Raw genomic sequence first — 12,500 nt, 5'->3', positions numbered from 1 at the left:
AAAATACTTGAGGAAATGATCTCAAAGGTTAGATATGTTTATGATTAAATACTTGAGGAAATAATTTAAAATGTTCGATATGATTAGTATATATGAAGGTGAAACGGCTCTTCCATTTTTGGGTGGTGGTGGGGGGGGGGCCAAGAATACAAACTTCGCCGTTGAACGGAGAAGCAGATAATTTGGATTGTTCACATTATCATTTAGATACCCTGGAATCTAGGTATGTACACGGAATAATATGCATTTGGACAGAGAGGAAAAATATAAATATTTTCTTTGATAAATCTATGAACTGATGACATAAAATAATTCACATTGAAACTAAACACGACAATAGCCCTTGCTTTTGGATTCCCTAACACACCTAAGTAATAATGGCTTTAAACAGACTGTCTGAAGAAACCTACCAATATTTCTGCCCACGTACAAAGCAGCGAAATAAAGAGATCAGGTTTTACATCTGTTTTTCAGAGCATTATGTATATGTATCCCTGAATATCTCGATGATGGAGCAGATACAAGTAAAAGTGCATGCACGGAATTAAAATATGCTGTTATTGTATTCGACAATGCATTAAGAGCTGCAAAAAAAAAAAAAAAAAATTCGGTTAATAACGACAGTGAAATGTATGCTGCGCAAATTCCTACTCGAACTACCATGTTATAATAATTTCAAACATATTCCCTCTCTCCTTTAAAACTTCGTAGTTAATGTAGCATTAAAAAAAGTACAATAAAAAAAAACTACTATAAAGAATTCTCCCAACAATGCGAATGGCTGTGTATATCAAATCCCATGTGTTTCATGTGACAATTTATTACATTGTTCCAGCTGGATAATCATTGGAGAAGAGAACAGAGGTGCATAAAAAAATATATAAGATGTGAAGAAGGAGACCAGTGCAATTTTCGTTCGTGCCATAAATTGGACAGATGATAAAAAGTTGGTTTGCTCCAATAACATGGCGTTAAGAATTTATTTTAAGTTTTATGAAAGAAAACTTTGGAAGAATTTGAAAGACTAGGAATGTGTTTCATAATAATTATGTAAAAAGTTTAGATTTTAAGGAAGGTAGTTTGTTTGGGCTTAATAGCAATGATGTAAGCCCACGATCTTGAAATAATACAGCACAGACGTCATCATAAAAGGGGTTAATGGGTCCTTTTCCCTGACAAGTGCTAATATGTTCTTCAGCAGTGTGAATGTTCGTTTGAAGTGCCACCGTGGCATATACGATGTAAATTTCCACCACTATATACCAGTCCTTCTATCTTTTTAATGACTGTGTCTGGTTTTCGTCTAAGCAAGTTCTCACTTTATGAGTAAAATGAACATGATGATTCTCGTTGCTTTTATGCAACAACAGACGCTTTATTCTGTCAGGCTAGTATTACCAGAACATGTTATTTACGTGGAATGCTTTTCACCCCAGTAAAATATCCGTAATCTCAGTTTGTTTCATGTTTCATTTTTATTTCGCAGGATCACTCAAAATTGTTTCTGAATATACTGCAATATTCACTAAAGGTCTGCTGCATTTGGAGACTGTCAAGGAAGTTTTTTTTTTTTATTCTTTTCTGAAAATTACTCATATATACTGATAGTCTGTTCATGAATATTTTTAAAGGTCCTTGTGACATTTTAGTGTTGGTCTTATATTTCCTTATTTTTTCTGTTTTGCTCAAGAATCCTTAAAAAAAATACCCAAAACTACAAAGGCCTATGAGCAACCTTTTTTTATTTTTTAAAGCAGCCATGCCGTGTGTCCTGTTAAAAAGACCTAATGGTTTTATGATATTCGTTTGTATGATTTCTCAAATAAGTTCAGTTAACGTGGAAGGTATTAATTTACTTTCTGTCATCCATCCGATACCAATGATAAATTTTTGAAATTCCTACAAAGATAGAGAATAAACGCGTGACGTAAAGTAAATAAAAATATTATGGCAAGCAATTCTGAAATACAGTTTGCGCTCACGAAGAGCTTTGCATATTATAGAGAGGGGTTGGGAAGAGTGAAATGACATAGGGAATCTTTCGGCACAAATGGGAGTTATAACGATTTTTCCCAGAAATACGTAAATCTTTTAGAGGCAAATGGTTATATTTTCCGGAACTTAGAGAGGTGTGATGATATATTCCGGAATTTATGCAGTATTTTTCACCCTATCCCTCATTATTTTTGTGATCAAATGATTGAGATGAAAATGGAAAATATCTGAAATTACTTCATCAATATGTCATTAGTCTCAAAAGACTGGTTTTATCTCGTGGATATACAGATCTACCAAAGATAGACTTTAACTCGGATACAAACGACCGTAGCTCTCACTAATTAACAAACTCAGCTTTTTCATTTATGTGAAGATCGATATTATGATGTTAAGGTTATGGAATGAATGATTGATTGCAAATAACGGAAAGGCAGATTTTAGCTCCCGTCATCTCAGTCGCAAGCACACAGCTTCACCGACCCCTACCAGAGATTTTTTTTTTTTTTTTTTTTGGTTCTCCCGTTGGCATTTCGGTGCCACTTTCTGTGCTTTTTTCGTTTTGAACCTCAGGTATACTTCCATAGAAAGCTCTCCCGCGCGTCTGAATTGATGACATTGTAATCACTTTTTTCGAATCACATTTATAAATGCTGTAAAGGGGAATTAAACAAGTAAAATAAACTCAGCTCTCAAGCACAGAGCTTTACTAAATCACTCAATTCCTAGTTGGGCGAGTCGGTAGGTTGTCGGCTAGCACTCGCTAGGCCCGAGTTCGAGTCTCCGGCCGGCTAATGAAGAATTAGAGGAATTTATCTCTAGTGATAGCAATTCATTTCTCGCTATATTGTGGTTCGGATTCCACAATAAGCTGTAGGTCCCGTTGCTAGGTAAACCAATTGGTTCTTAGCCACGTAAAATAAGTCTAATCCTTCGGGCCAGCCCTAGGAGAGCTGTTAATCAGTAAATATCCGTTTTGTTTTCCTTCGGTTCAGATGTCAGTGTCCGCTTTGTGAGTGCCTGGTGCTTGCGTCAAGCGTACTTCCATAGATCTCTTGAATCAATGCTGACGTGCAAGGGAGCTTTCTTGAGGCCTCACGTCAGGTAGGCAATTAGTGCTTGCCAAGGCGGGTCAAACTAATACTACACCAAAACGTAAAACTAGAGGAGCTTAAGTCTAAGCAAGGCAAAAATCGTAAAAATCTGAGGTAACAGATTTTCCATGAAAACATCCTGGAAAGATCTGGCATTCAGCAATACAGTCTCACACTCGAAATCCAGCTTTCATAAGCATTCGTACAAGGAAAAAGTTGAATCTTGTCAGCCGTTAGACTGTACAGTACAGTCTTAAATGGAAGTCAGAAAGACTGAACACGAAACGTTAGTGCTGATGGTGGAAAACTGGAAGTGGTTTATTCTTACAGGTATCGGTGGGTAAAACTAAAGCATTGTGGTAGGGATTAGAGGGATCGCTAGTAAAAGTTTGCAAGAAAAGGTAGAAACTGTTGAAGGGCTTACTGAGCAATCTCCCCTTACTTTGAAAAAGAGAAGAAAGTGGAGTAACAAAAGGAATATTTATTTTTTTTTTGTATGTCAGACCGTGAAAGGCAAGATATATATATATCAGATATATATGATAATATATAATATATATATATATATATATATATATATATATATATATATATATATATATATATATATATATATATATATATATATAGATAGATAGATAGATAGATAGATAGATAGATAGATAGATAGATAGATATACCAAACTGCTTTTAAATGAGTGAAAAACTTGGCTCTTAATGTTGTGAGTAGGCTTGGTAACTTGAAGGAAATAGAGAATGACAGAAACAAATAGAAATGAAAAAGAAAACGTCCTAAAATTGTCTTTAACCTTTAAAACGCAATTTTCGAACCAAACTAGGCTTCTCTTCGGGTGCTCGTAAAAACAAGAATGCAGATACGAAAATATAAAAGGGTACACAGTAAAATAAAAGTAAAAATGAACGTAAAAATAAGTATCAATGACATAGAGATCACTTACGCCCCACCAAACTGCCCATTTGATCTTTTAACATTACAAAGGTTGGACGCTTTCAAACGATCGGTTTGGCTAAAGTGGCTCTATTTAAGGGGATAGGAGGAGAGAGAGAGAGAGAGAGAGAGAGAGAGAGAGAGAGAGAGAGAGAGAGCAAGGTAGTGTAGCAATGAAATGAAAGAGGTACACGGGTGGAATAACACTACTATCTAGCATTAGCTTAAGCACAGAATACAGATCTGATGATTGGCCGATGATATGTCGACGCTTTGCTGATGACCGATTACTGTAAGTATTTAAAGAAATTTCATTTGCTGATTTAAGCGCGACCGAGGCGATGTCTTCTCTTGTCAACGTGTTTGAAATAGGAATTTCTTTACATTTCCTGACAATACATTAGGAGGAAAATGCAAGGGAGTGCGTTAGTATTTTGTTATGGTACCGGGGTAAATACTTCAGTGTATTGGTACGCCCCATATTTTCCGTAGCTTTTCCCCCTCCTGTTACGTAATCGAAAGCTTTAAAACTTTTAAAATCAATTTACCTGCAGACGCCACCGTAGTTACTGGGGATTTGGAAAATAAGCGCCGTAGGGAGAGAGCTTATGGGTTTGTACACTGTCAGTAATGCTAAGGAACGGAAGGAAAGCAACAGATACTGTTTAGGAAGTAAGTAAATAAGAAACTAAAACTAAAAAAAAAAAAATACGCCAAAGTTTCTTCGGCGCAATCGAGTTTTCTGTACAGCGTATAATCAAGGCCGCCGAAAATAGATCTATCTTTCGGTGGTCACGGTAAAATGCTGTACGAGCCGCGGCTCATGGAACTTTAACCACAGACCGGCGATGGCCTGTCTTATGTCGTTACCTGACGCACGATTATGGCTAACTTTAACCTTAAATAAAAAAGAAAATCTACTGAGGCAAGATGGCTGCAATTTGATATGTTTGATGATTGGAGGGTGGATGATCAACATATCAATTTGCAGCCCTCTAGCCTCAGTAGTTTTAAAGATCTGAGTACGGACAAAAAAAATGCGGACAAGAAAAGTGCGGACTGACAGACAAAGCCGGCACAATAGTTTTCTTTTCTGAAAACTAAAAATCAGGGGAATATATTAGCAAAAACAGACTGTAATTAGTATAGATTCATAATGGAAACTTACTTTAGACTACTTGCGAGAAAGAGCTTATCATCTATCGCTATAATTAGGTGGTTTTAATTTTACAGATTGTTTAACTTGTTTTTAAATAATGTGTAGACCTGAGTCTAAAAAAGCATTCTTATTACACTTTTTTTTTCATACAACATTATATGTAATGAGTTTTTTACCTCTGTCAGCCGTAAGGTGAAAAAAATAAGAAAAAATTGAAATAGCTGGATTAGATATATATATATATATATATATATATGTATATATATATAATATATATATATATATATATATATATATATATATATATATATATATATATATATATATATATATATATATATATATATATATATATATATATATATATATATAGAGATATATAGAGATATAGAGAGAGAGAGAGAGAGAGTTTGCAATGATGTTGCAGGCCTACGTCATCATTGCAATTTCGACGCTAGATTACATAAAAAAAAAATTCGGTCAGTTAATTAGCCAAATACCATTGAAACCCTCCTACAAAAGTGGCAAGCATATAAGTTTGTCTTTCAAACCGCAGACCTCACTTTAGAAATATATATAAATTACTGCCTCCCACGAACAGTAATTCTCGGTACTCTCTTGTCTCACAACTTCAAGTACAGAGAAGAGCATTAAAAGTATTTGTGTATATCAAAAAGTTGGTAAACAAAATTCATAAGCCTCTGAAAGCTTGCTCCCGATCAGGGAGTTGCTGGCACTGCACTTTGCAAATCTCGCCAACTTTAAATTGGAAACATCCAAAGCAACTCATAATTCGAGAAAGTTAACAGCGGGAAGACTCCGGCGTCCCAAATCTCTCTCTCTCTCTCTCTCTCTCTCTCTCTCTCTCTCTCTCTCTCTCTCTCTCTCACACACACACAAATACTCTCTCTCTCTCTCTTTCTGTCTGTCTGTATCTCTCTTTCTCTCCTCCTCGCATACACACTCACACACAAACACACACATTTTCTCTCTCTCTCTCTCTCTCTCTCTCTCTCTCTCTCACACACACACACAAACACTCTCCCCACCTCTGTCTTTCTGTCTGTCTGTCTCTCTCTCTTTCTCTTTCTCCTCCTCGCATACATATTAACAAACATGCACACACAAACACAAAACACAGACGCACTCTCTCTCTCTCTCTCTCTCTCTCTCTCTCTCTCTCTCTCTCTTCAAACACACACGAACACTCTCTCAAGCATTCTCTCTCTCTCTCTCTCTCTCTCTCTCTCTCTCTCTCTCTCTCTCTCTCTCTCTCTAACTAGCTGTATTTGAAGCGAAAACTCCCACCGTAGTTTAAGTTCCTACCACAGTCCTAAACCTTTTATTTTTACAACGTGAACAATCCTTTCACACCAATAGAGGCAAAATTAAGCAGACGATGAACGCCAAACTTTCCTTCGTGAGAACGAGAATCTGTTACAAACACTCGGCTGATCAGTTCCCATCCTCAGTCGAGTTTTGTTCCGAAATTAGATTGGAAATGAGGAAGCCCTCGTTAAGTGTCTTCAGATTCGTTACGTCGGAAACGGGTATTCGTTACGTTTCCAGCCGAACATTCTTCGCACGGCCGTGTCTCCTGATTGCGTTTACGTTGCTGGAGCTTTGGAAATATTGCTCCTTTGAAGGTCTTAAAGAAATTGCTGCTCTTCCCACACTTTATATTTGGGTCTGGAACAGCACAAGAACTCCTTTCATGGAGGTATTTTTTTTTTTTTTTTTTTTGTAAATTAAATATTTTTATTTATATGCAACAACTCGTCCTTCTCGTCAATTGTGAATATATTCTGCTGCTTATTCGCATGCAGAAAGTATTTTGCAATTCCTAGGCAAACGAACTAATCAAAGCAATTTATGAATAAAAATTTCTGAAAAATATTTTCTTAAATTATAAATTCCCTTTACGATAAGATATAAACTTTAGGTTCATAAATGCATTGATAAATAAATTGCCTACTAGAAAAAGTTTGTTTTTAAAGTATTATCACATTTATCTCAACTCTCAGGTAAAAATAATAATACTTTTGGCGACAAACTATAGAGAAAAACCTGCCAAGCATTAGACAAATGCACAATTCTGTGCCACCGCAAAATAACTCATAATCTGACAATTCCCTAAATACCTTAGCCTTCCCAGAGGTGACTCAATATCACGTAACCTTTCCTGGTAGTTGGGAAACAGATTCTACCATGAAAACTGCCAAGCTTTCTTCTTTATGAATATTCGATGTAGGAAACGGCCCCTGGGCACCATTATAGATGACCCGCTCTACGAAAGTTACCTGAGCAACTATCGCCGTATATGCCTTCAGGTCAAATACCTTCATGGCCAGCAGAATTTTACAGTTGCACCACTGCTATTCAAACAACAAAGAACCTCTCCGAGATCTTTTACCACTGAATTCACAACAGACAGAGACATGGCATTTCTTAGAATAACGTTGCAGCAAAAGGAAAATGTCCACACACAAAGCGACTAGTAAAAAAGTAGTTTGAGAAAGTGTGCAGCAGAATGGGGAGAAAGCTGAAGGGAACGTATGAAATATAAAAGGAAATGAGTATTGCTCTGGGGAAACGGAAGGACGCTGCAACTTTTCTTGAATGCTATTTACAGCATAGGAAATGTAGGCTGTGCTCTCTCTCTCTCTCTCTCTCTCTCTCTCTCTCTCTCTCTCTCTCTAGATACCGTAGAATAAATCAGTGAATAAGTTTCTGATTTATTTTGTTTTAGGATGAGATGAGTTACAGTTTTGCACTGTTTTCTAATAAGATAACTTACCTAAGAGTACAGGTAAAGTGCCAATACCACTGATACAATTGCTGTTATTATTGGCATTAGGTTAAAGTATAAACCTGTTTTAACAAGACTAATGCCAATGATACTCGAGCTAGTGTATTAAATGTAGCACATACTGAATTCGAATTGAAAATTGTTCGTTACCGTTATCTAACATAGCACGAAGCAGAGTTTCATTTTATTCATATTTCATTAATTTATGATGATGAACACACTCCAGAGTGTAATATTTACATGCTTGGTCAGCTCGTGATACAAACTGAGAATAAATACTCCATGCACTATTGTAATGTATTGTTTGAGTATTCTTACTCACAAGTTACAGCGAATGGAAACGACGTTGTTTGTGTACAGAAATTTCCATATAATTTTGCAAGATGTACTACTCCTTAACTTATTTTATTCAGCATTTATTTATCGGGTTGAAAGCGAAGAGAAAAACTTCCCAGGTAGTGACATCAAAGTAACAGATAAGGGTAAGGTAATTTTACAGAACATGAACGATGTTAATAAACTCTATTACCCAACATACGGCATAGTTGATTTGTTATAGCCTATTTCAGATAGGTTCGTAAATTCGAATTTTCCTCCATTGTATTGATGGTTAGGCAAATGACAGTAGATAGAAGTTTGTGGGTTCATCATTGTCCAAATGTGACTGATGAAAATTATATCCACCTATGGTTACCCTCTCACCGGAAACTTCTGGCAATAAACACATTAGTTATAGCAGTTCGATAAAACAGATCACTTGGCACAGAACATGACAACACATATGGCAATGAAGCTTCTTCTGCTGGTCAGGGATACTCTCTAAAGTTTGACCAAGGAAATAAAAGGACCATAGCTAGTCAAGTAAAGGCTTTGCTTGGCGGTGATCAAGTAGTGCTAGAAATTTCCAAAGGAGCTCTCCTGTAGGGATACAGTTAATATACCATATGTTGAACAAACAAAAACTTCTTTCAGTTTTCTTCTGAAGATGGAAAGAGAAACCCACGAGATTCCTGTGTATAACTTGTTTACTTGTAAATATTTACGTATTACTTGAATCTCGAGATTCAAGTAATATGTAAATATTTACAAGTAAACAACTTATACACAGGAATCTTGTGGGTTTCTCTTTCCATACCATATATTGTTTGAGCACTGGAAAAACACAAGGCTCGTAGTTATCTGAAGCCTAGTACTCTACAATCACATTTTGGTGGCTGAAAGATTACCTCAGTTTTGGGGCACTGTCTTGCTAAGCTGGTTTGGGGACTTGAAGCACATTTTTTCCAAGTGCTGGGATGATGATGATTCCCTCTTTCCAGGGATTTTGGAGAGGGTGTTTAGATTTGACGAGGAAGAGGGGTGCCTCCAAAAGTTATGATTTTCTAAATTTTTCAGTTTATTGTAACAAAAGCTATGGATGTAAGATACTGATACGCTTAGAATGGGTATGGAGTGAATGAAGAGTTTATAAACCTTTTTATTAGACTTTCATTAATTTCGATTGAATAATAGTTAATAACCAATTTCAGGCATCGATAACCATTACCGGTGTGAATGCATCCACAGAAATCAATCAATCAGTAATAAATCGGCCAATTTTGAACTGACGAAGCCATGCTGATAACTCAAAATTCAATTGTATTTTGTGGGTATTAAATGATGGGAACAATACACCTCATCTCAGCATTCATAGCGAATCGGTCATAAGAGGGATAGAAATCTTTTGATTAGCATGCAACAAGGCATACCATGAGATATATGAAAGGTGTTAAAATAGAGTTTTTCAGTGCGATTATATTATACATTTCAAAGTTCTTTTTTGAAAGTTTCCAGAATTTTATAGGCTTCTGAACTACAATAAAGGTCATACTATTAAAACATGACTGCAAACCACTCACCGAAACTAAATACTATGCGTTTTGTATTTTTCTCATTTACAATTTTTCGCACCTCTAATGAAGTTCTCTCTCACACAGAACAACACAGAGATGAAGTATTGCTTAGAAAAGATATACAAAGACTGACGAAGTCTCTGTATTGTGGAATCATAAGTTAAAACGCAGTTTCCTAGAAAATGATGAAACGAATAAAACAATCTGCTAAGCTTCCTCTGTCCATAACAGATCTCTCCGCCTCCCAGCATATTTCCCAGTGCTGCAGTTCCCACTTCGCTGGATTATCTGCCGTAGAAAGGCTTAGATATTCTCAAGCTATTTTTGAATCCTCAAAGAATGGATCTGGTCCCCTTGCCTTCCTGTGCCTAGAACGCCTTCCGTAATCTCTGGAAATCTCTCGCTGGTAATTTTAGTTTTAGCTTGAGGGGTTGGATACAAGCCCCTATTGTCACATTGCATTTATAGGAATATATGGCTGACTCATAAGGGGTTCTGACCTCTTTTTCTCTCTCTCTCTCTCTCTCTCTCTCTCTCTCTATATATATATATATATATATATATATATATATATATATATATATATATGTATGTATGTGTGTGTGTATATGTATATATGTATATATATATATATATATATATATATATATATATATATATATATATATATATATATATGTGTGTGTGTGTGTGTGTGTGTGTGTGTATGTGTGTGTGTGTGTGAGGGCATATGTATACGTACCTTAGCAAGGGTATGGATACAAATGAAAGGTCCTTTTAAGAAATATCGAAATCCAATTCCCTGTAAAACTTTTTCCCGAAGAATCCTACCACCAATACTTGACAAATTTTAGTTTTCTCTTTCTTCTTCTGTTGCAGCGGCAAGGCCATCTTTCATTTCGAAATGTCTTTCGGCGATAAACGCCTTAAGAAAAGGTAAAAATAAGAGTGTACCGTGCAAATGATTTTCCTTTCCGTCGAAAGAGATATTGTAAGATATTTACGATTCTTAGTTGTTAAGAATATTAATAACCACAGAGGGAAATTTTCTTTCGTTATATAAATTATAGTCATTTACGGGCTCTTTTTAAGTGCTGAAGAAAATATATTGCTTTGCAAAGTTTTTACTTCAGAAGTTCGTCACTTTTTCCGTGAATATATATTCTTCCTCATTAATGCCGCTATTTAGTTGATCTGTAAAAGTTGTATATTTTCGTATATCGCGTTTTTCCTGTATTATTTCTGTTAAATATAAAGGTATTCCATTTTTTCACCTTCTGAGTGATTTGCAAAGTTCTTTCCTACGGATATTTTAATCTTTGATTGTTCCCCTCACGTCAAAAACCTCGCTTTTACTTTATAAGATAAATAAGTAATCGTTTGTATTCTCCTCGATAAGTTTGTAGTATAAGGTGATACTTCATTTTTGTCATTTAATTTTCATCTTTTTTTATCTTCCTGTTTTATTTTATTTTATTTTTTTGTAGTTCTTGGAAACAATTTTTGATATTGTGAAAAAAAACTGTAGATTTTTCAACTCTCGTATCTGGGATGACGGAGCGAAAAACAGTGGAAATGTTCAGACTTTCTGGTTGTGTTGGACGAAAGAACTGGAAAACAAATTGAACAGAAGATAAGGAACGAAAAAGATCACTGTTTTCATTCCATATTTCTAAATTATAATTATCTGAGTGGCGAGCATAACAGTGTTCTTGAAGCTTCTTTACAATTGCACGCTTTTTATAGTCGAATTTTTATCTTCAAAAAATGAAATATTCGAAAAGACATCAACTTTTACAGACATTGGTAAATTTCACTTCTGTAAGTGGTATCATTTTTCACCATGAAACTAATTACAGCCAACTCCGTGGGGTCAGTTAAATTATTAGAAGTCTGCTTTCGCAATTTAAGTTGGAAATTTTAACAAAATGTCTTCAATCAGTAGGTCTTGATCCGCTTATAATCATTTTTAATATAGAAGAGTTTTGTAATAATCTGCATTATTTTCCAAGCACCCAACTTTCAATGGAAGTTAAATAATTTTATCAATAATACCACGAAACTGATTCATTATCTACGTCAAATTCTTATATAAAAGTATTTTGTGACAATCTGCATTATTTTTCAAGCACCCATTTTTCAATGGAAGTTAAATAATTTTATCAATAATACCATAAGACTAATTCTTTATCTACGTCAAATTCTAATATAAAATTATTTTGTGACAATCTGTATTATTTTTCAAGCACCCAGCTATCTATGTAAGTTAAATAATTTTTCAATAATACGATAAAACTGATTCTTTATCTACGTCAAATTCTAATATAAAAGTATTTTGTGACAATCTGCATTAATTGCCAAACACTCCGCTGCCTTTGCGAGTTGAATATCTCCATTAATCAGACTATAAAACTGAATCTTTATTTACGTTCCTTTATCTACTTCAAATTCCACATGAGATCGCAATCAAACCCTAAGAGAATGTAAGGACAAAGGATTTCCGAACGATAAGAAAACTAAGGGAGTCTCATTCCAGCGGCAGAAAATACCTGGCTGTCTGGAAATCTGCCCGTGCTGGAAATTCAGCAGCAACGCCGCACAG

This window comes from Macrobrachium rosenbergii, chromosome 43, assembly GCF_040412425.1.
Source record: "Macrobrachium rosenbergii isolate ZJJX-2024 chromosome 43, ASM4041242v1, whole genome shotgun sequence".
In the NCBI taxonomy this organism is placed as follows: Eukaryota; Metazoa; Arthropoda; class Malacostraca; order Decapoda; family Palaemonidae; genus Macrobrachium; species Macrobrachium rosenbergii.
The sequence above is the reverse complement of the archived record's forward strand: the minus strand, read 5'-3'. Positions refer to the sequence as shown.